Raw genomic sequence first — 24,862 nt, 5'->3', positions numbered from 1 at the left:
GACACATAACTGTCTGAAAAAAATCAAAGCAATTGATAATAAAACATTCAAAAAAGTAATTGCACCAATTAATGCATACTCACAGTAGATAATGTTTGGTGGCCCTTTGTCTTTCACAAACATGATGGAATGTTCTTATGAATTTTTCAACTGTGGCTATTGTCTATGTAGAAAGAGCTGAAATATGGTGACAGGATGGACTAGCTACCAAAGAGTTAAGTTTTCCATAAGAAAGAGAAACACAGTTAAATACTACATCACAAATTACCATTTTTATGTCACCACCCCACCATGACTTTAGCACTAAGCCTGCTACATCTTCACACTCTCATTAGGATATAATGCATATTCATGGTCCTGATTATATAGCCACTTTCTTGACTTGTTTTAATTGTGCATAAAGACACTGTGACAGGAGACCTGACCTTTTCAAGATCATTTTCTCTCCATTGCTTTTCACAAAGCTATTAACTTGTCTCCTTCCCAAAGATTGCAATAATTTATTTCCCATTAATAAAAAATTCCTGGTGCCATGCAAATTAAAATTTATTCAGCAAATAGAATTCTTTGGATTATTTTCTAATGGCTTTAAATACTTCCAGCTTAGGAAGAAAAATAATATTAATGGTTACAGACTGAGTGGATAATTGCATACATTGGAGAAAAATGAATATACAATCGATGCTGCAGCTTACCTCACATCAATTACCCAGAAGAGTTGCTTTACTTCTTTTTTCAAAAAATATATTAAATAATTTATTTCAGGGGTATCATTATAGCCTTGAAATTATCCCCATTATATGAAAAGCTGAATAACTTACATGTATAAACAACACATGTTGGTGTAACAGAGCCAGACCAAGTTAAAAAAATCAGTGTGTAGGTGTAAATGAGATTATTGAAGGAGGTCACTGAGCTAAAGTGGAGACTGCATTGTACAATATAGATAAGAGAATGTATAAAGTACAGGGAATTGTAGCCTTTTTGTACTAAGCAGCATCTGTCTTCCCTTTCCTATCAAGTATACCCCAAGAAAGAGCAAAACTACTTTCTTGAGAGAGCTTTAGTATAGCTTCTTTATGTTATATTTGTCTTGTTTTTTTACTTTCTTTATTTTATGTTAATGGGAGAAAATTAGGGCATAATAGGTTTATATATAAGATGTTGCAGACTTAAGGTGATGTGAGTAGCACATAATTACTGTCAACCTATTTACTCCACATATAAGTAATATCAGGGCCCAAAGAGGACATTTCAACATTGAGCCATCGTAAGTATAACTTTTTCTGGTCTTGACATAATAACTAAATTGGGCAAGAAAGGCATAGAGATCATTGGTGGGAGGTGAAAGTTTTTCAAAGGAAACAAAAGCTCTCTGAGTGTTTTCTTCAAAGTTTAGGGCATTAGAAAAGGAGAATAGGCAAACAATCTAGTTAACCTGCCACATGGGGCAGTTTTTACTCCTAACAAGGAAGCTGTGTTGTCTGATCTAATCCAACTTTAATGACATTTTGTGTTCCCTTTTATAACCCAAAAGGAAAAAGAAAATTTAAAGAAAGGCTGCTATTTTGGTGCTATAGATTTTGTAATGGTGTTTTAATTATTTGTTTTTGATCCATCAAAATCATTCTTCAGGCAAATAAGTGTTGACATTCTATCCTATCGTTAAGGAAACCAAAGGCCAACAAGAGATGAATTTCTATGGTCATGTTTATAAGCTAATACAAGACTGGCCTTTCTTGAGCGCCTGAAAACTTATTTTTAATCAGCTAATTATCAGCTTTTGTAGCAATTGTCCCTACCTGGGCAAGACTACCTTCTGGTGGAATATTTGACAATGTTTAAAGTCATGTTTTTGGTTGTCATGTTTGGGTTGGCATGGGTAGTGCTAGTGATACCCAGTGAATAGACACCGCTGATGCTGCCTAAGGTTTTCCAATACAGAGGTCAGCCCTTCATAGTTAGGGATCATTTGGTCTAAAACATCACTAGTGTCATTATTGAAAGATCTTTTTCTGTACATATGAGGTTCAAAAGAAGAAGATGAAAACCACTTTCTGAATAAAATATGTTGAGGACACTTGACTTTTCAGATTGATTTGGAAAATGTTTATCATGAGGTTCTTCAGGGCAATAAAGATAGAAGCAAGAGGGAAAAAAATCCAAAGCAATTAAACTGAGACGGAATATACAACAAAGCAATCCTGAGCACATACTGAACCCTTAGTCTAGAAAATAAAAAAAGTAAAAAGAAAATGTTTTGATAGCACCCATAGTAGGAAACTAAAAATAGTTCTAAAATGTGTCCAGATGATAATGTGAATCATTGAACATGTAGAAAATTATGGATTTTTGTTGGACGTGGGGCCTGAATTCTGAGCCTAGGCACTGTCCCTCAGCTCTTCAGCTAGCACTCTAACACTTGAGCCACAGCACCACTTCTGGCTTTTTCTGCATATGTGGTGCTGAGGAATCGAACCCAGTGCCTCAAGCATGCAAGGCAAGCGCTCTGCCACTGAGCCACCTTCCCGGCCCTATTCTTAAAAAAAAAAAAAAAAAAAAAAAAAGATGAATGGAAAAATACAGCCTCAGAATAGGATAGTAACAAGTAGTACTAGGTAAACTGATGTGAGATACTAAGGAGAAGAAAAACAACAAATACAAGATATAGTAATATTAGTAAAAATATTCAAGACTGGGACAGAGAGGAAGAGAACTTACTGTGATCTCAGTATAGGGAAGGGTAGAAAGTCAGCTAAAACAGGCTAAACTAAGTATAGAGAATTCTTAGAGTTTATCTTTGCCACTCAGCAATATTATACTATGCATTATAACCAAATTAGCCAGACAGATATATTTTACTGTTTAACAATTTTAATAAAATTAAATAGCACAGAACATTCTGTTTTATGAAACTTGAAGCTGTTTTAGGATTTCCAACCTTACTAGGAAATTAGAATTAACAAAGCCTAATCAAATTAGTGTGTGTGTGTGTGTGTGTGTGTGTGTGTGTGTGTTAAACAATTTAGAACCAGACTTGCTGAAAGAAAAACTCAAAAGAATATATTTTCAATTTAGTTTCTTACCTATCATGTAGAATCCTAGATGGAAAGGCTAATGAAATTCTAGCAGTTCAGGAGGCAGGCCTGAGTAGAGGATATGAATCTAATTTTCATCCCTTATTCCCAAAGATTTCCAAACATCCTTTTGCTATTTGATAAATGAGGGTCACATTAAAAGTAATAAACAACCAGTATAATATGGATTCAGATCACATGGAACAGGTGCACTGATACATTCTGTAAACAACTACAATTCAAGTCTTGTGATAGAGTTTAACCAATGTACGTGTGCATATTTGTGAGGACACATTAATACCAAGCTTTGCTCCATCATTAGCCACATTTCGGTTCCACACTCAATCAAATTTCCACACTTACCTTTTCCTTGGAGTTTTATCCGTCTATGTTCAACATTTTTGCTGGACATTTCAACTCTTTGCTAGCTAGTTGCAGGTACCTTCCACAAAACTAAATTTACTACTTTCTCTGTAAAACCAATTTATAGCACTGTGTTTTTCAGAATGGCACACTTACTAGTTTTTGTTGCCCTTGACTAGAACTGTGAAGTCATAATTATATCTCCTATCTTACTCCAGTTTGCAATTAATTCCTAGGCAGGTGGACTTTCCCTATTCTCTTCAAAATCCTGCATTAATTTAAACCTTACTCTTTCCTACCTTGGTCCCCCAAGATCTACTACGTCTCCTTAAAGTATCTTAATGTCTTCCTCAGCACATTTCTAGATAACTTGTTTGGAAGCACACCTCATTGGTCAACCATTCTTGTTTAGTAAAGTCTGAATTCACCACTTCATATGTCTCCATCCTGGATACCCAGCTAGCCTGTTAGTCCTATTTCCAGCCTTCCATCCTGAATCACACATCCATCAAGCATCAGTCATACTATGCTGTACTTCCAGTCAGGCATCTATCTTTTTGAGACTCAGCTTTGTTCAACTTCTATGTCCAAATTTTATTCTACCCTTCAAGATTCATTTATTCTATTTTAAAATATTATCACCTGATAAAATTGAATTGTCCACCTAATTTTCTGTCTGGCTCTAAGTCTCTTTGCCTCCCTTAGCTCCTACTCCAGGCTTTAAGCTATATAAAAGTAAAACTAAATCTGCCTTTAATCCAGGGACAAATAAATGTTCCCTCTTAAACTTTCAGGTAAAAATTTTTTATTTCCACACATTTTTTTTCATGTATTTATCCTCTCAAGCTCAGTTCTGGATCTTCAGCTTTCTGCCCTTTACACCTCAGAAATCATCTCTTCCAAGATCAGTCAAAAACCACACCCATATAGATCTTCTGATAAATTATAATCAAGCTAATTTGATGTGACCATGCTTTTTTGTCTATATTTTAAAATATATTGCTGTTTAACCAAAACTATGACTTATTAAAAAGTATAGCTTTTGCATTAAAAAAAGAAATCTTAACATTAGCCATTAGCACAAAAACTCATTTTCTTCTGCACCTAGATGAAAGTAAATTAAAGAACAAAGATTAAAACTGAAGTATGTATATCCTGCTGTTTCTCATTTGCTTTCTTAATCAGGGTTGCAGGATGAAGTTTCTGCCTCAATTAGCCTATATTTTCATTTTGTTTCTCTCTATCTCATTCTCTCACTCCTTGTATTCTATGTCACACAACTGAGTCTTTGCTACTTTTCTTCCATGATAGGAATTCATCCTATTCAATCATAAAACGTTTCTGTTAATTGCTCCATAATAAGAGAGTCATGGTTAGGACACACAGATTAATCTGTTTTATTTTTATTAAAATATTTTATTTTTATTAGTTCCTGAATAAAATATACATATTGATTATAAGAAATTTTCATATTACGAATGGTGAACTTTGACAGGGAACTAGATGGCACATGCTAAGTGGCAAATTAGTAGTGCTGACAATAAGCCAGTCAGTGGTGCTCTAATGATTGATTTCCAGATATATCAGGCATGAGTTACTGCTGTAAGGTTCAGAGGAAAAGAACTATGACCTGTATTATTCTGAAGGAGAGCTTTCTTCCATCACAAATCTCTAACTTATCTATAATTTTAGCATATTTTACAACCCTTTCTTACTCTTTCCTTGTTGCAGCATTTAACACATTGATAAATTTTATGTAAGCACTAAACAAAATGTTTCTTATTATTGAAATTGATGCAATGGCTTAGAAGACATGGCTGGGGATTTTCTTTCAGCAACACTGGACTATCAAGATGCAGTTTTGCTGAAAGTGATTTTACTATACTCTTCACATTCAGAAAATAGCCATGAGCTAACTTTTCCCTGGGAAGACTCTTGTTGGTGTCCTAATTTATGTGGCCATTTAAAAATATTGATTATTGCCTGGTGTCACTAGAGATAGGGATGTTGAAATCAAGACTGGATTATGGATTAGTTGAAATTTTGTACAATGGAGCATTATCTGTTTAATTAAATAGAAGTCAAATACTCAACTCAGAAACTTTAAGCTTTTCTTGTCAAAATAAATTGCCAAGATGACTGCTTATGTGAAGGAAATGCAAGATAATGAACAAATCTTCAATTATGGTCAGGCTGAAGTGCAGAATACCCATGCAATTTGGTGTACCCAACGAAATGTTATCATTTGAGTTCCACTTTTACCTCTTCTGGAGAGTGTCTTAGCACTTGCTGATGTACCTAAATAATGAGATTGTTGACCCTGTGATATAATCATCACACAACCTCCCCCAACCCATGGGATGCTCAGGACAGCAGATGTTCCAACCTCTCGTCTACTGGTGGGCTGGTCTCCTCCTTACAGCTTCTCTGAGTTTTTCTATTCTTCAGTGTAAACATACTATTTAATCAAAAGAAGACTCACTTGGCAAATAGCGTCAAATTCATCTGCACCTTCTTCAAATCAAATTGCAAATTTCCTCATCTCCAACTTTCTGTTGACAATATGGAGTGAGTATTAAAAGGCTAAGTTCATGGATACTACAGATGCTCCAAAGAGGTTTTTCACATATACACATGAAAGAAATAGCAGTATTTCATATTCACAAAGTACTTGTAGTATAAAATTGTACTATATGCGACTAAGTTTAATTTTCTGAAAAACCCACTTCTATCCACACAAGATATCCATGATTAATATGGCAATCTGAGAATCAAGTATCTGGATACTTTCTTCTTTTTTTCTTTTCCTTCTCTTCTTTATATTCTTTACTTTTTGCCTCTTTTCCATACTGGGATTGAATTCAGGGCAAGCTTTCTACTACGTGAAGAAAATCTCTAATCCTGTTGCTAGCCTCTAATTCTTTTGCTAACTTTGTTCAGGCTAACCTTAGGCCATGATCTTTCTACCTCTGTTTCCCAAGTAATGGATATTGCTGGCACCATGGCTGGTTTAAGAGCATCTGTCTTTTGCACTCTTACAATTAGGCTTCTGGTTGAAAGTCAGTGTCTACCCATTACACTCAATACACATTTAGAAAACAGACTCACACACATTTGACCCACAAGATTTTATGGTAGAGATAGTTCAGGCATTGGACTTCCAGTAGATTTCTTTGTTTTTGATTTTGTTTTTGTTCTTGTTTGTAGCTTAGAATATTTCAGAAAGTGCAAATTATTTATCATTTCAATAGTTATTATCAGCTTTGATTATAAATATGAAAGAAATTTTTACTATGGAAGTATAACCAATTAAGTCATTTTAGCTCATGATTCTGTAAATGACATTTTCCTTTGAAAATTTTTGTCTAAATTTTAATACTTTTATTCACTGAAGTCAAGAACATAGTGTAATAATTTTAAACTTTGCACTTACAAATGTAAAAAAAAATGTATCATGGAACCAGAACTTTGAGACTTAGAAAAGACCTTTCAAATGATCTATTTCAACATTCTTTTTCAGAAACTTTAACAGGTAACAACTAAGTTATGCAAAGGGATATCCATGACTCTTGTTTTCCAGCTGCTTCCCTCATACTCCCACCCTATATACTATCATCCCAACTATTATCCACAGGAGTGCCTGTCAAAGTATGGGACCTTTAATGGTTACTTGAATAAATAAACAGTTGTGTAGACACTGTTTCTCTTTGTTTCTGTGGTAAGGCACTTGAAGGCAGGGAATACTCTTTATTTTATTTTATGTTTTTATATTTTCTGCAACTAGGACATATTTCAACCTCAAATCAAATATTCCAAAAAGCTGATTGGATTTGGTTTTTAAAGGAAGATGACACCCATAGTATTTGTAGTGCAAGTATAATAGTATACCATTTTCTCTTTTCTACCCTTAAGACGCCTTCTTTTTAATAGATTCCCTTTTTATAAGCAATTTCAGTTGTCTTCAAAGAGACACAACTAAAGGTGGACTATCTTCCTCCAAAGTGCTTTCATGCATATGAGTTCATTTGATTCTGTCACAACCACGTGAAATTTCTAATATTGGAGAGACTAATGAATTTGTTCAAAGGTAAACAGGAAATATACATGTAGATCCAAAGATTTGGATCTAGACTTTGTTCCACAGGTTATGCTCTTCTCAGGTCCTGTTTGAACTACAAGATCACATTGAAGATCACCTATTAGAACAACAAATGAAGAAACAAGAAATTACATTCAAACCATAGTCTACCAAACAGCTACCAGAATCCTAGGTAATCTTTGAAATTCTTAACCAACAATGGAAAAATTCCATTTAAGACAATTCCAAGAAAAAAAAAGGATGTGCAATAGATAACTTTTTCTTTTTTATGTAGTAAATACTTTCTTTTGCTCCTAAAGACTGTCATACCCACGGCAAACTCTAAGTTCCTTTAAGTATCCTGACATTTCAAGTTGTCACTGAATATAGATATTCAATTCAATCTGAGACAGGTGATAATATTTTATGTATTACATTCCAGCCAGGTAACTTTATTTTTCTTTGCACAATAAAAACATGAGCATACTTGTTCACAGTTTGTGTGTTGCAAGAATATTGCTTTCATTTCTTCCAGAAAATACATAGGTGTCCATCCAAGTTCCATCTACTATGCTGTTAGCACTTTATTTGCAGTATATAATAAAGCTCAAGGAGACATCTCTTTTGTTCCTAGTGTGACTCTCTGCTAAAAAAGAAAAAAAGAAAAGAAAAAGAGAGAACCTATCTCTTGGCCAGTCTGATACTCCAATAAAGAAGGGCTGTCATTAAAATCTTGCATACTATCAAGTGGGAAACAGACTTATATTGTAATTACTTTCCTATTAGCTGCTGCCCATTGCTCCTGACAGGTATAAATTAGATCTCGCTAGGTTGCCTACAGATTAATGAGTTCCAAAATTGGCATTCAATTGTTTGGGAGTGAAAGGCAGAAAAGGGAGGTAGATGCAAAATCTTTATACACCTGTGATTAGAGGATTTTTTTTTCATTTCATATTTTTCCTCTCTCCTCGGTATTGCTTGGGTGATAACTGACACTTCTATCCAAGGATTCCTTTTTCGCACAGCAGAAACTTGCAGCTGAGGCGAGGCCAGAATTAATAATTTGCGTGAGCAAACACACAGCTGCTGTTTGTGGAGAGAGATTCTATTAACGAACAGTGAATTCTCATAATTAGCAGAGCGGTTTCTGCAGCTGCCCGCCTGACCCCCAGACTACACAAATTGTGAGTGGTGTTCGGCCTCAAAATCCATCTTACCTAATTACTATAAGCATGTTCCTCCAGTCCTAATGACTGCAAAAAAAATTTTAGACATTTCTTACACATTCAAATGTTCTTTGTACTAGATTTTTTCATTGTACCTGCATTTATATTTGTCTATGCGCATTTCTAAGAGTGTTCAGGTGTAGTTACCAATCAGACACAGAGGACTAGAATTCATGTTTCTGCAAGGATGAACCCACAAACGTCTGCTCTGCACACAGGAGCAGGATCCATACCCTCAGGATGCATCATTCCTCAAACAACATTTACAGAACTCAGTGCAGGTCAGTAGTAAAAGCCCTCTTGTCCCTCATTCCCTTAGGTCCTTTTTTGTCCATTGACTGACCTCTGCTCTTCTACCACCCAACTCCCACAAAGTGTATTCAATTAAAAAAGAAAAAAAATATGTATGACCTAGGAGCTCTACCTCATGGGAGCCAGGTTTTTGTTTGTCATTCTGTCACTCTGAAATCAAACCAACTTGTTTGACATTGATTTGCCTGATAGCACTGAGGCCTAATGACCATTTTTAGCACTGCCTATCCATACTGCACCAATAGATAACCCTTGCACAGTACTAGTGTGTCCAGGTAACTCATTGTATTTTCTTTGCAGAAGAAGACTTCGAACAAAATCTTTATGCAGCCAGGAATACTTCAGGTATTTAATCCACAAGGACTGGACTTTGGGATTTATGATTGCTGTTTATAATGTGTTTGGAGTCTAGATCTAGTTCAGCCATAGTATTTCTCACTAAATCACAAATGCTTATGTTGAGGAGGTTTTATTACACATAGGAAAGATAGTCTATAGTTTGAGCTGCATTTTCCAATCTGACCTTTGGTATTTCCCTGTGTGAGTATTATCATTTGTGTCTGGTGTGAAGCTAATGAGAGTTTAACTAAAACCCTGCCCACTTTTTTATTTTAGGTATTATGAGACCATTCACTGTTAACTTAGCTGCCATTCCTTTCCTTCTTGCTCTCTGTCTGCCTTTACTTAGTGTCTATTATCTGCCAAACATTTTACCAGTTAGGAGAGATGCATTAATAAGTAGAAACAATATGGTCCCCCAGTAAACAAATAGATTTTAAATGCATATGTAATTTCTAATTGCAAGAGACAGTTGAGTGTTATTTAAAGAAGATAAGACTTGGAATTGGACTTTGTGAGTCAAAATTTTGGCTTAGATTTATTTGCTGCTTATAAAAAACTGTTAACTTTTTATGACTCAGTTTCTTTGTTTTAACATGAAGATAATTTAAAAAACCCACTATACTCATCTGATCATAATAACTACTTGAAATTACAAATCTTGGGACATGGTCTTTTATGTACACAATTCATATTAGCTATAGTATCACAATAGTCACAAAGCAAACATAGAAAATAAAAACTAAAAAAAAAAATCCAAATGACAAATAAAACAAATAAAACCCAAGCTTCTGTGAGAAGTAAGGGGGAAAACTTGCTTTGCACTGGCTGGCAAAGATACTCCTCTGTTCTTACAGCTAATATAAATGACAAGCCTAAAGATTGTCTCTTGAAGGTGGTTGATTTGCCCAAAAAGAAATTAACATAATTTTCCCATGTCTTACCATTTCTTTATAAATGGAACAATATCGTTCTTCCTAATGGATGAGTGTAATTCCATTGTGTATTTATTCCCTATTTTCTTGATCTAGTCATCCATTGAGGGGTATCTTGGCTATGGTGACTAGCGTTTGCATAAATATGGTTGTGCTGGTAGCTTTACCATATCCTTGTTTGTGATCCTTTGGGTAAAAACACAGGAGTTACATTTCTGGATCATATGGTAGATTTATATTTAATTTTTTTCAGCCACCTCCATACGGCTTTCCAGAATGGTTGAACAAGTTTATATTCCCAGGCATAGAGAGACAAAGAATGTATGTCTGCCCTTATAGGTAACAGCTAGATATGTCTTACAAATTCATAAGTAAATACATTGGGTGATATGTAAGTATGTATATATCTGTTAACTGAAATATGGTAGATTCAAGGGAGATACCAAATTGCAAAATTCCTTAGAAAGCCCAAAATCAAATTTCAGCCAAATGAAACATTAGGAAACCGGTACTCAAAATGGGTGGGATTGGATTAAGGATAAAGGGCTAGTGGAAAGAAGAAGAGAAGAAGGGGAAAATAAGGATAAGACTCCAATATACTACAAAATTAACAAGAGTAAGAAAGTGAGTGGATAAGGGAGAATGTTGAAAGGGGACATTGACAAACATATTGTATTCATTTGGTAATTTCAACGTCTTTGTACAATCCCTTAAATATTATAATAATAAAAATTTTAAAAAGAAGTCAACACAATTTTCTCAGCAGTAAGACAGTTTATGCAAAGGCTGTGTGGTAGGACATACTTTGTGTGTTCCAGTGACTAAATAAATGGCTGTGTACAAAAAGATCCAACACAGCTATGAATCAGAAAAGTTGAATGATTAAATTCTCCAAAAAACAACATGAGGAACACTTTTAAATATTTTTTGAAGAACTAATATAAAATTTTTGGTTATTATAAATTTTATTAGAATCTTTTGGTCTACAGACAAGTGATAATAAAACCATCTTAAATAGTGCCCTAAGGGGAAATATAGCTGTAATAAATATACCGAATCAGTTAATCAGATTTGCCTTTTTCCTTTTGTTCCTTGCATCAAGCTCCAAGCCCATTTTTCTTAGTGGGAGCACCACTGTAGAATACTTCATTGTGGAAGTGGAAGTATGGCTTAAGTGATAGTGTGGCAAACTTTTTTTTTTTTCTAAAGCACAGAAGGGCTAAGGGCATGGCTCAATTGGTAGAGAACTTGTCTAGTTAGTATAAGGCCCTGAATTCATATCCCAGGATGAAAATGATCCTGGTCCCTTATTTTTTTTATTTTTTATTTTTTGTGAACATAATGTACAGAGGGGTTACAATTACATGGGCAGGATAATGCGTACATTTCTTATCAAGCATTGCAGCCTCCTCCTTTGTTTACCCTTCACATCCCTTCCCAGCCTCCCCCCTACCCCCCCCCAATCCCCCCCCCCCACACCAACGTTGTAAAGCTCGTTTTCGACATGACAACTTGTACTTCTCATTGTTGCAACAGGTCCACCTGTATCCTTAAACGACTTGTTTTTCCCTATCTCCTCCACAAGTTATACTGATATCAAATATAGTGAAAGCAGGGGTTCTACTGTGGGGGAGGGACATACAAAGCAACAAAGAGATAATCTTATAAATGCGTTAGAAATAAATGCATGAAAGAAAAAAACATTAAAATACATATCTAAGGGTTCATTTTCCTAACATCAACTTATCTGACCTTTTCTGCTTGTCTCAGACATATACTAGATATTGCAAATAAGGGAAACCATGGAACCTATGTTTCTTTGGGCCTGGCTTACTTCACTTAATATAAATAATCAAGCAAGAGCACAAGAAGAGCACAAGTATCTGAATTCAAGCCCCACTATCAGGAAAGAAAGAAGGAAAGGAAGGAAGGAAGGAAGAAAGGAAGAAAGAAAGAGAGAGAGAGAGAGAAAAAGAAAGAGAGAAAGAAAGAAAGAAAGAAAGAAAGAAAGAAAGAAAGAAAGAAAGAAAGAAAGAAAGAAAGAAGGAAGGAAGGAAGGAAGGAAGGAAGGAAGGAAGGAAGGAAGGAAAGAAAGAAAGAAAGAAAGAAAGAAGGAAAGGAAGGAAGGAATGAAAGAAGGAAGAAAAGAAAAGAAAGAAAGGAAGAAAAGAGCAAGCAAAACATACCTCATCAGAACTCTAAATGAGGTACAGCAAAGACTGCAAATCAGAACTACTGCTCTCCAGGCTACAAAAAATAAAACATCTCCTATTTTACCTCCATTCAAGTCATAGCGAGCACTTTTGAGTTTACGACCTTGAGTCATCTTGGTTTAACTAAAAAGGATCGGATGAGAAGGGGTTAGCTTGCGCGGTGAGCTAAGGGAAAGGAGTTTCATAGATCATATGGAAGCACCAAAAATGAGAGTCCCAAACTGATAAGTGGCTAACAGATAGAAAGACGTAACTGCTTTGCAGGGGAAAGGCCGGCTTTGGTGAGATTATAACCTGTGGTTCTATGAGGACAATGCAGTGTATCTTTATAAAACCAGCGAAAGCCATTCATTCAAAGTAATTAATTTAGCATGAAATATATAGGCACTATTATTTAATGTTTTAAAGTATAAGTTCATTCCAAAACTGTCAATTCATATTTGGTCAGAAGCCAAGACTAGCTCTTTAAAGCAGAATTTAATTAACATTTCAGTAAACAGTGGTAAGATAAGCAAAATTAGTCTAGAGACTTCCTCTGAAGGAGATAGTCTGAGTCTAGCTCCTATCTTCCAAGAAGGCTGGACACGAAGCAGGGATAGTGGCAATTTGAATAAGGACTGGATCCTAGCCTATATGCTTATGTTAGAGAAGCCATTACATATTTTATGTGCTAGCTACTATGCATAAAATTTACTGCTAGCACCCAAGTTCCACTAGTGATATTTAAATGTTCCCTTTCTACTTGCATTGTAATCATTTGAATTGTATTCAGTGAATAATGAAGATTCATAGCCCCCTTTCTGTCTACCCTCCCACGCCCCACTATTGTCTGAACCATAACCTGATTGAAGCAGGACAGAAGGTTCATGACTTATCTATGCTAGTACAATTGTCACTAAAGTAAAGATACTGCTTAAAATTAAAAGGTTGTGTTTATAAGGCTTATTCCAACTACAAAGGAAAATTCATCACTAATTTAAGGGATGCTGTGTATAAGAATTTTGTTTTTATTAATCGTATATTTCAGTGTATAATTTTCCATATTCACATTTTAAGCTTACATAAGTTCACTGTCTAGATAGTATGTACTCAGCACTCAGAAACACTTGTTGGGCTTTTGGTACTTGCAGTACTGGGTTAGGTGCTGACAATTCCTCAGTCACCCTCCTTGTGGCCATTCTGATGCCACGGTTTGTACTAAGCGGTTCCCAGAAATCATTAGCAAAATTGATACTGAATGATCAGGTCTATGATCCTTGACATCTGAGTTAGAATCTAAGTATGTTACAGCTTTGTTTATTTTATAACTTGTGAGCAACCACGCACTTGGTCATCTCACTCACTTTATCTTGTGCCTGAATTTGTCAAGTTAAAGATGAGGATAACCTGAACATGGGCTGAGAGCAAAATAATACAATAATTTAAAGAATTTGCTTGAACATACATGAACACATGTAATATATAGTTAATAAACATTAAACATATTTTATGGTTGATTACTGTATATGAAGTACCAGTTGGATTTTATTGGGAGCGGTAAGATATGTATGAGCTCTTAATAGTTCCTCAAAATATTAACTTATGGATAAGAACTTGGGAAAGATGGTTCATCTTTCTTGTACCTGAAAATTGAGGGGTATCTTAAATCCTTTAAGGTTGTTTCCATGTAGTATTTTTTAATGATTGAGGAGAAATAAAATAAAATTTCTTGTAAACCATGAATATTTTTCCTAAGAATTACATGTGTATATTTCGGATAGTAGATTTATTATTAATTTCCCCCTTGAAGTCCACACAGGGAACCCAGGTGAGTGCATTTATATTTAAATTTAATTATAGTTAATGAGTGCTTTATTTATCAGACTATTTATTCATTCAATCAACCTCTAGCACTGAGAACACTAAGTTCCTAAAAGACATTAAAACATGGTTTTATGATCTGGAAGTTTAGAATACACACACACACACACACACACATCCAGTGGTGATATGGTGATGATATCACTCTAGATAGATGAAAAGTGCTGTGAAGACAATATCCCGATGACCAGAGAATTCTTCTCTAAGGGTATTTTGATGTACACACAGAAGTTGGTCAGACTGATAGCAATAAGTTTGTGGTGAAATCAAGAAGAAGGAAATTCTCAGGACAGGAAGATATTACAGGCAAAGACCCTAGTCCCAGATCAGGGCTCCAGTGGGGATTGGAACAAAAGGGAGAAATCAGATTGTAGAGGTTAGTGGAGGACAATTTTTTAAATTTAATTTTGAAGAACAAATTATTAAGGAGGATGAAAAATCATGCAGTGTATCTAGAAAGTTTTAAGTACACACCAAGGAAGATTTTTTTAAGAAAGAAGCATCAAACTCAGGATTGCATTTTTAATACATTAGGCAGCATTCTGGTGAAATATCAATGGAAATAAACTAGATAAGTCTCCTAAGACCTAAGTGAACTATTGTTTTAGATATAACAAGAAAATCAGAATAACAAAATCACCCAGAAAGGTAGTGAATTCATCAATTTTATTCTGTCATACTATCAGTCACAGTATTAATGAAAACATCCTGGCACGTGATTTAAGTTTTTCCTTTGAGTTAGGAAACTTGATTTTAAAATTATATTTTTGGTTGTACATATCAGAGAGAGAGAGAGAGAGAGGAGAGAGAGAGAGAGAGAGAGAGAGAGAGAGGGGAGAGAGGAGGGGGGGTATGATTGTTTACACATAGGAGCTGTTGCTACTCTGGAATCCTGTTCTGTTCCACTTTTCCAGTTCCTGACTTTTCCCTCTCTCAGTCTGTTGCATCAAATCTATAGGAAGTTATCTGAGAGAAAATTCTTAATGCCAACTAGATTATGACAAATAGTTGGGAATGTTTTAAAAAATACCTGGGCACCAACTGTATACATGCTGTCTGAGGCATAGATGGAGCAGCGACTTTTTGTAAAGCTCTCTGAGTGGCTCTAGTATACCATCATGATGAGCTACCACAGTAGATGTTTCCTGCCTCTAGTGCTCAAAGGGAAGGCTTTGCCTCCACAGTGAGTCAGCGGTTCCAGCTGTGGAAGATGCTGTCTTCCTACCATGTTCAGTTTGGATTACTGTAGCAGTTATGTACTTTATTTTCATTTTGGTGATTTTCAATACCAAGATACCAGATAGGAAAAGACAGGGTAACTAAATGAACTTTGCCCTCACTGAAAAAAAAAAAAGAAATCATTAGTGTCAACTTATCAAAAATCTTGACAGTGAGAGTTCTTGTTCAACACTGAAATGCTGCTCTGTGTGTGTGTGTGTGTGTGTGTGTGTGTGTGTGTGTGTGTGTGCGAGAGAGAGAGAGAGAGAGAGAGAGAGAGAGAGAGAGGGAAAGAGAGGGAAGAAGGGAGAGAGGAAGGAAGAGAGAGAGAGAGAAGTGTAGCATTTTTTTGTGTGTGGTATATGTATCTAGAAGACCATTGTACTGCAAAATTTCTTGGTATTGTTTTCAGCAAGGAGATATGGAATGTGAATTTAAAACTAATGGGACAGCATTAATCTACTCTTTTATTACTGGAATGATACATCTAGGTTTTAAAATTTACTCTCAAGATAACATAGTTACCAAAGGAAAAAGAAATAACCAAATGAAAGTTAACAGTGTCTGTTTGAAGAGAAGACGGGAGAAATAACTATTGTTCTTTGGTTGCTCTTTATCTGAGTTATATTATAATTATTATATTTCAATTGTGAAAAAGTGTTTCATTATGATATTTACACATGTATTACACTTTCATCATATTCCCCCCACCTTTGCTGTCTTCTCCTCCCTTTTTAAACAATCTTAATGTTATACTGTTTTATTTTCATGCATACATTTAACATTCTTTGATCATATTCACCCTATCAACTCTCTCCTTTCACACCTCTTCTCCCATTTGTCACCTACTTCCTCAAATAGTCTCCTGTTACATTCATGTTATTTTTTTAGAAAGGTCCAGATTCTACATATGAGAGAAAATATGTGATATTTGTCTTAGTGAGTCTGGCTTCTTTTGCCTAACAAGAGAATCTTCAGCACTGAGCAGGAAGAATTTTGATCATCCTTCTCCTTGCCAAAATTTTCTCATACTAGGAATGAGTTTTACTTCCTTCTGAGCCAGGAGGACAGCTTCTCCAGGAACAGCAGCCAGGGACTCCTCTGGAAGTCCTGCATCTTTATTTTTCAGAGTTAACCAGAGCACCAGAATATTCTGACTTCTTCTATTTGAGGCTGTGTTTCTCATATTGCAGGGACCCTTTAGGGGCTCCAATATAAGGGTATTGTATTCACAGTAAAAAAAAAAAAAAAAAAAAAAAAAAACTCTAATACAAACATCCACCAGCTAACATAAGTGCAATTTCTTGGGCTGGATGTGGATGTTTGTGTTGCAGATTTTTACACGGGGCAGACGTTTGTGCATGAAATCAGTTCGCTGTGATGTTTCATGACAAGAAAGGAGCATATTTTCCTGACCATAAGAAGATGGATGTTAGCTTTTATGAACACACTGCTTTAGGCTTCAGGGCAGTCTAGGATTTCACAAGATCTGTGAAATCCTCTTTTCTTCACCCTCTTTCTCTATTCATGGGAAATAACACATCGGGACCTCATGTGATAGCCTTTATCATCAGGGAGAGTTAAAAACAGTGTCATTTGATGCTGGAACATATGCCCTGGGCTAGAGGTTTATTATTTATTATTATTATTAATTCTGTGGTAGTCCAATACTAACCGTTCATTTCTTTCCTATCCAGTTCCACAAAATCAAAGCAAACAAAGCTGGTAGATTTCATGTATTCCCCATCTCTATAACTGGTTTCCTTCATTTTCCAAATTACAAAACAAGCCTTATAAATGTTCATTTAAGCCTTCAAATGAAAATTTATGATTCAATCATGGTTTTGGGATCATTCAGTCAGCTATATCATCATCATCATCATCATCAGTATTATTATTATTTGGTGGTATTTGGGGTTAAACCAGGACTTTTGTTTGGAAGGCAGACACTCAGCTACTTGAGACACAACTCTAGTCCTTTATACCTTAGGTTACCTATTAGATAGGTACATTTTTGCCCTGGACTGGCCAGAGCCCCATTCCTTTTACTTATGCCTCTTATCTAGCTGAGACCCTAGCATGCAATACCACATCTGGCATAGTCATTGAAATGGTGTCATGTAAGTTTTTGTCCAGACTGTCTCCAAACTTGATCCTCTAGATTTCTGCCTCCCAAGTAGCTGGGATTACAGGTATGAGATGCGACACCTACCCTGGATTGTTATTAGTAAAGCAGCAATGCCCATATCTTTCTCTTCCTTTTTATTGTGGGCATATATTTGCACATGACCAAATTTCAAAGATCCATTGTTGATTTCATCGCTAGCCTAAATAAAAACATATGTAATTTAGCTATTTTTAGATTTCGTGAAGTATATCTATAGCGTGACTCAAAAGAAAGTCATATAAATAAAAATCAATGTGAGCTTTCTAATCTATGATAGTTGTCAGCCTTCCCTCTAGGCAAAAGGAATAGCTTTGAATGAACTAGCACCCACTCAAATCTCTGCTACATGGAGCATGAATCTTTAAGATCCATGTTTGTTTACTTATGACAAAAACAAAATACTATTTCTGAAGGGGAAAAAATCACCACCATCAAAAACTGTTTGGACATCAAATGGATCTTAAAAATCAAAATTCTGATGAGTTAACTTAAAATGAATCAGAAACATATGGATTAAATTTCTCTTACCAAACACTTGAGTTTAAAAGGAAAAGAGAACTTAGCAATCTGTTTTGAGTTTCTTCAAATCCAAAATGTTTGAAAAATGATTTGAAGCCATCAGTAGACTCAAAATGTTGCTTTAGGTCTCTCAGTTTGAGTAGGTTCATTGACTGAGCCTGTAGTGATATTTTGCTTTTCTTTTTTTGGGGGGGTGGGTCGGTTATGGGGCTTGAACTCTGGGCTTGGGCGCTGTCCTTGTGCTCTTCAGCTCAAGGCAAGAGCTCTACCACTTGAGCCACAGCGCCACTTCCAGATATTTTGCTTTTTAAGTGAGCAAATACTAAACAAGATCAAATTCTTCTTAGACATGCCGACCCAACTGTACAATGAAGTTGGAAATATGCAGGAAGTAATTTTCTACATTAACCAGGAATTATTTTGAAATATCCATAGACTATAACACAAAGTTAGTCTTCTGAGGACTTTTATTTTCTAATGATAATTGGCATACAAGGAGGAATTATGTTTTGATAATGGTGTACATGCTCAGATGATCACTTTATACTTTTCATCTATAAAATGGGAATACTAAGAATATAGTTCTCATGGGGGTTGTTTCAGCAAATGCTATAATGCATAGAGAATGCTTGTAAAAAGAAGAGGTTAATTTTAAAAAACATCAGTAATGAAAAGAGCAGGTTGTAGGAATCAAATGAGCTAAAGCACAAGAAATTAGATATAAGTTCTGAATTTCTATACAAATAGAATACATATTTCAATACAACTAGCAGCAAGCATAGTCTCATGCTTGGGGACATCTTGAAGAGAAAAAAAATGAACAAATAACAGCTTTTTGGTGTTACCAAGCTAGTGGGTGCAGTTCTTCTAGAGCACTTAATACAAGATAGTTATCTGTTGAAAGGGTAATAGAATTCTGGTGTAAATTTTAATAATGGCAGCAGTGATTATCTTTAGATTCAGCAAGTCCATTATTGGCTGAACAATTCTAGAGACTCACGTTAAATGGTCCATGGAATGAATCAGGCATGGAATTAACCTATCTTTACTTCCCTAAACCTTATGTCCCATGAAAGAGTACTCATATTACTTTGTAACTACACCTTGATCATTTTTTGGGGAAAAAATCATTTAAAGGAGTTCATCCCAGATTCTAACTGAACTGACCCTTAAGTAATTAAAACTGAAAAAAAAGCAGAAAACTCCAGCAGCAAAAATTATTACCTTTTCCTAGCAGCTTCAATGGCAGGTTATTATTGGCTAGGTCCTGTGGTTTGGATGACAATTGAAAAGCAGCTGCCCTATCTCAGCCTGGGAATTGTCTGCTGGGGATTCTTCGGGGAGAAAAGAGACATTTTGTGCCATGGAAGGATAAGTACTGGGTTAATAACCACTAAATATATCTTTTTCCAAAGTGCCAGTGAAATTCAAATAGTGTTTTAATTGCTTAACGTGTTGCTCTCTAAATGGGGACACTGAATTGGATCTGCTGAATTTGTGAGAATATTCCTTTGCCATATAATTTTATTTTTCACCATGGAAAAAAGTGGGCATTACTACTTTAGTAGGGTTGTCTTGGAAACCTCTCTGTATAATTTCCCTTTTTACAAGACTTGCCAGTTATACATTCTGGAATATTCTTCATCGTTCGCTGAAGTCTTTTGAAGATGATCATTGAATCTGAGAGTTTTCAGGTCATCTTATATACCTTCCTATTCTATGTATGAAATTCTTACCAAATAATATTATAATCTGTTTTGGGGTGCTATATAATGCATTCTTAGCTATGCTTGTTAGTAAGCTCATATGTTCAGGTGAAATTGATTCCTTTATACTAGTTACCAAACTGGCTTGATGACATTAATTAGTACCAGATGGTACTGATCAAATTCCCCTTCTACAATGAAGTACCAATTCTTAATCCACTTTAATTCACTTATTGAACACTTACTATGTGCTGTCATCCAACCTTTGAGATACTCTCAATGCTCTTGTTATCTTGGCTTCCTCTTGGATGGTCTGTGTTCAGCTCTGTCCTTTCTAAAGGGAATGATATTGTAGGATTAAGACATTCCATAAGCCTGGCTATCACCAACTTTGGACAAGCCTCTGTGCGGTTCCATGAAAAATAAGGTTACAGTAGGCTTTATCTTAGCTTGTATAGAGTTGACTCCTAATAACTTGCAGCCTATGAAAGTCTGTTTCTTTTATTCATGTTAGGGTTAAGTTACATTCTAACTCTTATATATTATTATAGTTGGTTGTTCAATTGTCTACTGACTGAACTCTGTTCTATCTGTGGTCTCAAAATACAGAAGTAATTAATTGCTAGAGTTGAAAAATTATTTTTGTCATTTATATCTGTCCTACATAGACTGACCTAGTTAGTTACCATAGAAATTTGTATATGCAGCCAAAGGGCTTCTCTTAATTCCCTCAACTACTTGCTAGATTACAGAGCATTTCCTGTTTATTTTAATTTTATTGCAGGATAAAGCAGAGAAGGAAAGAATAGACCTGATGCCGCTAACCTGTATCTCCAATGTTCATGTTATCATTAACCTAGGTCATAGACACAAAGTATATTCAAAGGGTAGAATGAATGCAGTGATCCCAAACTTCATTGAGAGGTCATCTCTTGCCATTTACTTTCTTTGGCTATTATTAAACTTAACCTATTTTCCTATTTCTCCATATAATTTTCCTCAAGAAATCAAATGTCAAATTGTGCTATTGCAATGCCATTTCATTAGATTTAGGATATGATCTACTTATCAGAAATTTTGGGAAACTATTATATAATGCTTTCATTATATTTCTCAGATATATTTTTTTTTCTTTCACCAATTTGATCTGTGTTATTAATTAGAAAACATGGTTGTATGTATCCAACAGAATAGTACTGAAGAACTGGTTTCTGTTTCAGGAACTTGATCTGCTTCATGATTTCACAAAGAATAGCAAGATATTTAGATAATTAGTCCAGCTCTTACAATTCTTGAAACAGTCTCCATGAGATGTCAACAATTGCTTTAAAAATACTTCTTTTCAGTGGGATTGCTGGGTCACAGGGAAGCTCCATGTGTAGTCTTTTTTGTATATGTTTTTTATTGTAAAAATATTGTACAGAGGGGTTACAGTTAAATGAGTAAGGTAATAAGTACACTTCCTGTGAAGCATTGTTACCCCTTCCTTTGTTTTTCCCTCACAATACCTTCCTTCCCCACCTTCCCAAATTCTCTCTCCCCCATCCTGAATTTGTAAAGATTGTTTTCAACATAGTGTCTTGTACATCTCATTGTTACAATGGGTCAAACTATATCCTTATTTCAGCATTTTGTTATTTCCCTTCCCCTCCCCAAATTAGAAAAATGTATATACAAGATGCAGGGCACTGGAATCAAATACAGTGAAAACAGGGGTTATACCATGGGGTATAGTATATACATACTATATATGTATGTATATACATACCACCTTTTCTGAGGGGCATCTGGGTTGGTTCCATATCTTAGCTATGGTAAATAATGCTGCAATAAACATAATTGTGCTGGTAGCTTTAGTATGGCCTTGTTTGTGATCATTTGGGTAAATGCCCAAAAGTGGGATTTTGCTGGGTCATAGGGAAGCTCTATAGGGAGTCTTTTGAGGAACCTCCATACTGTTTCCAAAGTGGTTGAACAAGTTTACATTCCCACCAACAATGCAGTAGGGTTTCCTTTTGGCCATATCCCCTCCAACAACTGTTAATAGATTTCTTGATAATATCCATTTTATCTGGGGTGAGGTGGTATCTCAATGTTGTTTCAGTTTGCATTTCTTTTATAGCCAGAGAAGTAGAGCATTTCTTCATGTGTCTATTGGCCATTCTTGTTTCCTCTTCAGAGAAGTTTCGCTTTAAGTCTTTACCCCACTTATTAATTGGGCAGTTGTTTCTTTGAGGATGTGTAGTCTTTTGAGGAACCTCCATATGGCTTTCCAGAGTTGTTGAAGAAGTTTACACTCCTAACAACAATGTAGTAGGGTTCCCTTCTGGCCACGTCCCCTCCAGCATCTGTTGTTATTAGATTTCCTGATTATAGTCATTCTAACTTGAATGAGATGGAATTTCAATGTTGTTTTGATTTGATATACATAAAACAGTATTTTGGAAATGATCTGTACAACTTGGAGGAATGGAGAAGGGTTAACAAGTTTGACAAGAAACGTACTTATTACCTTACTTATGAAACTGTAACCCTGTTGTACATCGCTTTGACAATGAAAATATATTTTAAAAAATTATGTCGAAAACAAACTTTACAACTTTGGTGGGGGGGAGGAGGGATGGGGGGCAGGGGGAGGATGGGATGGGAAGGGGAAACAAAGGAGGAGGCTACAATGTTTCATAAGAAATGTACTAATTATCTTGCCCATGTAATTGTAACTCCTCTGTACACTATTTTCACAATAAATATATATATATGAGGTTTCAACATGTTCAAGATTAAAAATATTCTTATTATCTTTAAGTAATTGTACAAAGGAGTTGCCATTTAACAAAGCAGTTTATGAATAAAGTACATCTTGATTACTATCATCCCTTTCAACATTTTCACCCATGCCAATCAACTTGCTCCTTTCCATACTTAATTTTGTAGTGTAAACATTGAATTCTTGACTGAATTATGCCCCTCCTCTCTTTTTTATTCCTCTGCTTCTCTTCTCATGACCCTACCTCAACCCTTTCAAGTACCCATTTCCTAGTGTCTATTTTGTGAAACTTTGATGTTGACTTTCTTTAAAAAATATGTTATTTGAGTTCTCCTTTGAGTCTACTATATTTCACTTAATATATTTGTATGAACTTGCGTAACACTTAATATATTTAAGTTTGTAATTCTACTTCTGTATTTCAGGACTTGAATTACTTCACAACATAATGTTTTCCAAGTCTTTCCATTTCTTTACCAATGTTACATTGGTACATTTTTTTCGAATGGATGAATAAAATGCCATTGCATCTATATACCCGGGTTTTTTGATCCATTGCCCTTTTCAGGGCATCTGTGCTGATTCCATAGCTTGACTACAGTGAAAATTGTTGCAATGAACATGATTGTGCTGATGAATTCATTGTAATCTGGTTGTCTTTTAAGAATGGAAATTTTCTCATTTTGTGCCTCATGTTTCTGGATCCTATTAAATCAAAATTATTTCACAGGAAAAAATAAAAATGCTTCTTATAAATCACTTGATGACTTTACTGTCAAGAAAAGCTACAGTAAAACAATCACACAGCCTACCAATGACAAACAAAACACCTCTTTCCCTCACATGGAAGATTTACCAAGGTATTCTTTATTTCATTTGTAACAATTGTTTTGTTTGAAGCTTTAAATAGGTAAAGTAAGACAACAAATTATCTCGTAGTTTGAAAGACCTCATGTGTGATCTCTTAATTGAGTTTTATGGAGGACAAGTAAGAAACATAATATCAATATAATTTATCTTCTTTGTGAAACAGGATTAAATAAATGAATGGAATTTAAAAAAACTTAAAGACTTTAGAGAATTGATTCAGATTTCCCAAACCTTATATGGTGGGAGAGCTATTGAATCCCCCAAAACTCATCCACCCACTCATCACTAGTCTTCTCTAGGCATTGATTTATTGGATTCCTTCTACCAGCTGTTTAGAGGTTACAGAAAACACATCAGGCTTTGCTGGTGACCCCCAAGTGCTTTAATTCCTATGCATGCATATTTTAACATTATTACAGAAAGGTTTCATTTGCAATTTACAGGCTGAGTAGCAACCAGTCCGTTTCAAAGAGGTCAGTACTTTCACCAAGCCTCCTAGTGATGGAATTATAGTTTAAACAGCTGGAGCACTGTCCCAGGAGGGACACTGGGATATGGCTCCTTAACGGCAGAATAAATCCATCAGACATATTTCATGTGTCTGATAACATTAATAGATACCAGGGCTGTTTAAATATTTAATGAACTCACTCAGAGGCTGTTTACCAAGAGGGGGAGAGAGCTATCAGAAAGCATGATCACATTCTTTTGATCTACAATGACAACAAAACTGAAATCCCGGCCAATGATTTTCCTTTCTTGCAGCTAACTCCATCAGGGGGAACCTGTTTGCTACATGACATGTTTCATTCCCACCGTGTGCAAGAGAGTGTTTTCAGTGTTGCAGTTCAAAAGTTAATTATTTCCATGCAGCTTGCTACTTAATAGAGATGCCAGAAGTCATAGAAATGCTTTCAGTTGGGGTAGAGAAAACAGAAGAGGAAAGACAATCCAGAGACCCCCAAGAGCAGACAAATGGTGTGCAGGGCACACAGCTGCAGAGGGCTTAAGTGTGTTCTTGAGCAAGGTATCAATGAGGAAAGAGAGCAAGTAGAAAGCAAGCCAAGATGTCTTTGATAATCATCTTTCTGAAGACTGCTTGGTAGACTATCTGGTGATGGATGGTAATCATTAGAAAAAGACATGATCTGATATTTGGCATGCATTTATTTCAATAGGAGGGCAATTTAATTCTTATTTACAAAATTTTAC

This window comes from Dipodomys spectabilis, unplaced genomic scaffold, assembly GCF_019054845.1.
Source record: "Dipodomys spectabilis isolate Male_0828 unplaced genomic scaffold, ASM1905484v1 ptg000783l, whole genome shotgun sequence".
NCBI lineage: Eukaryota > Metazoa > Chordata > Mammalia > Rodentia > Heteromyidae > Dipodomys > Dipodomys spectabilis.
This window is presented reverse-complemented; position numbering follows the sequence as displayed.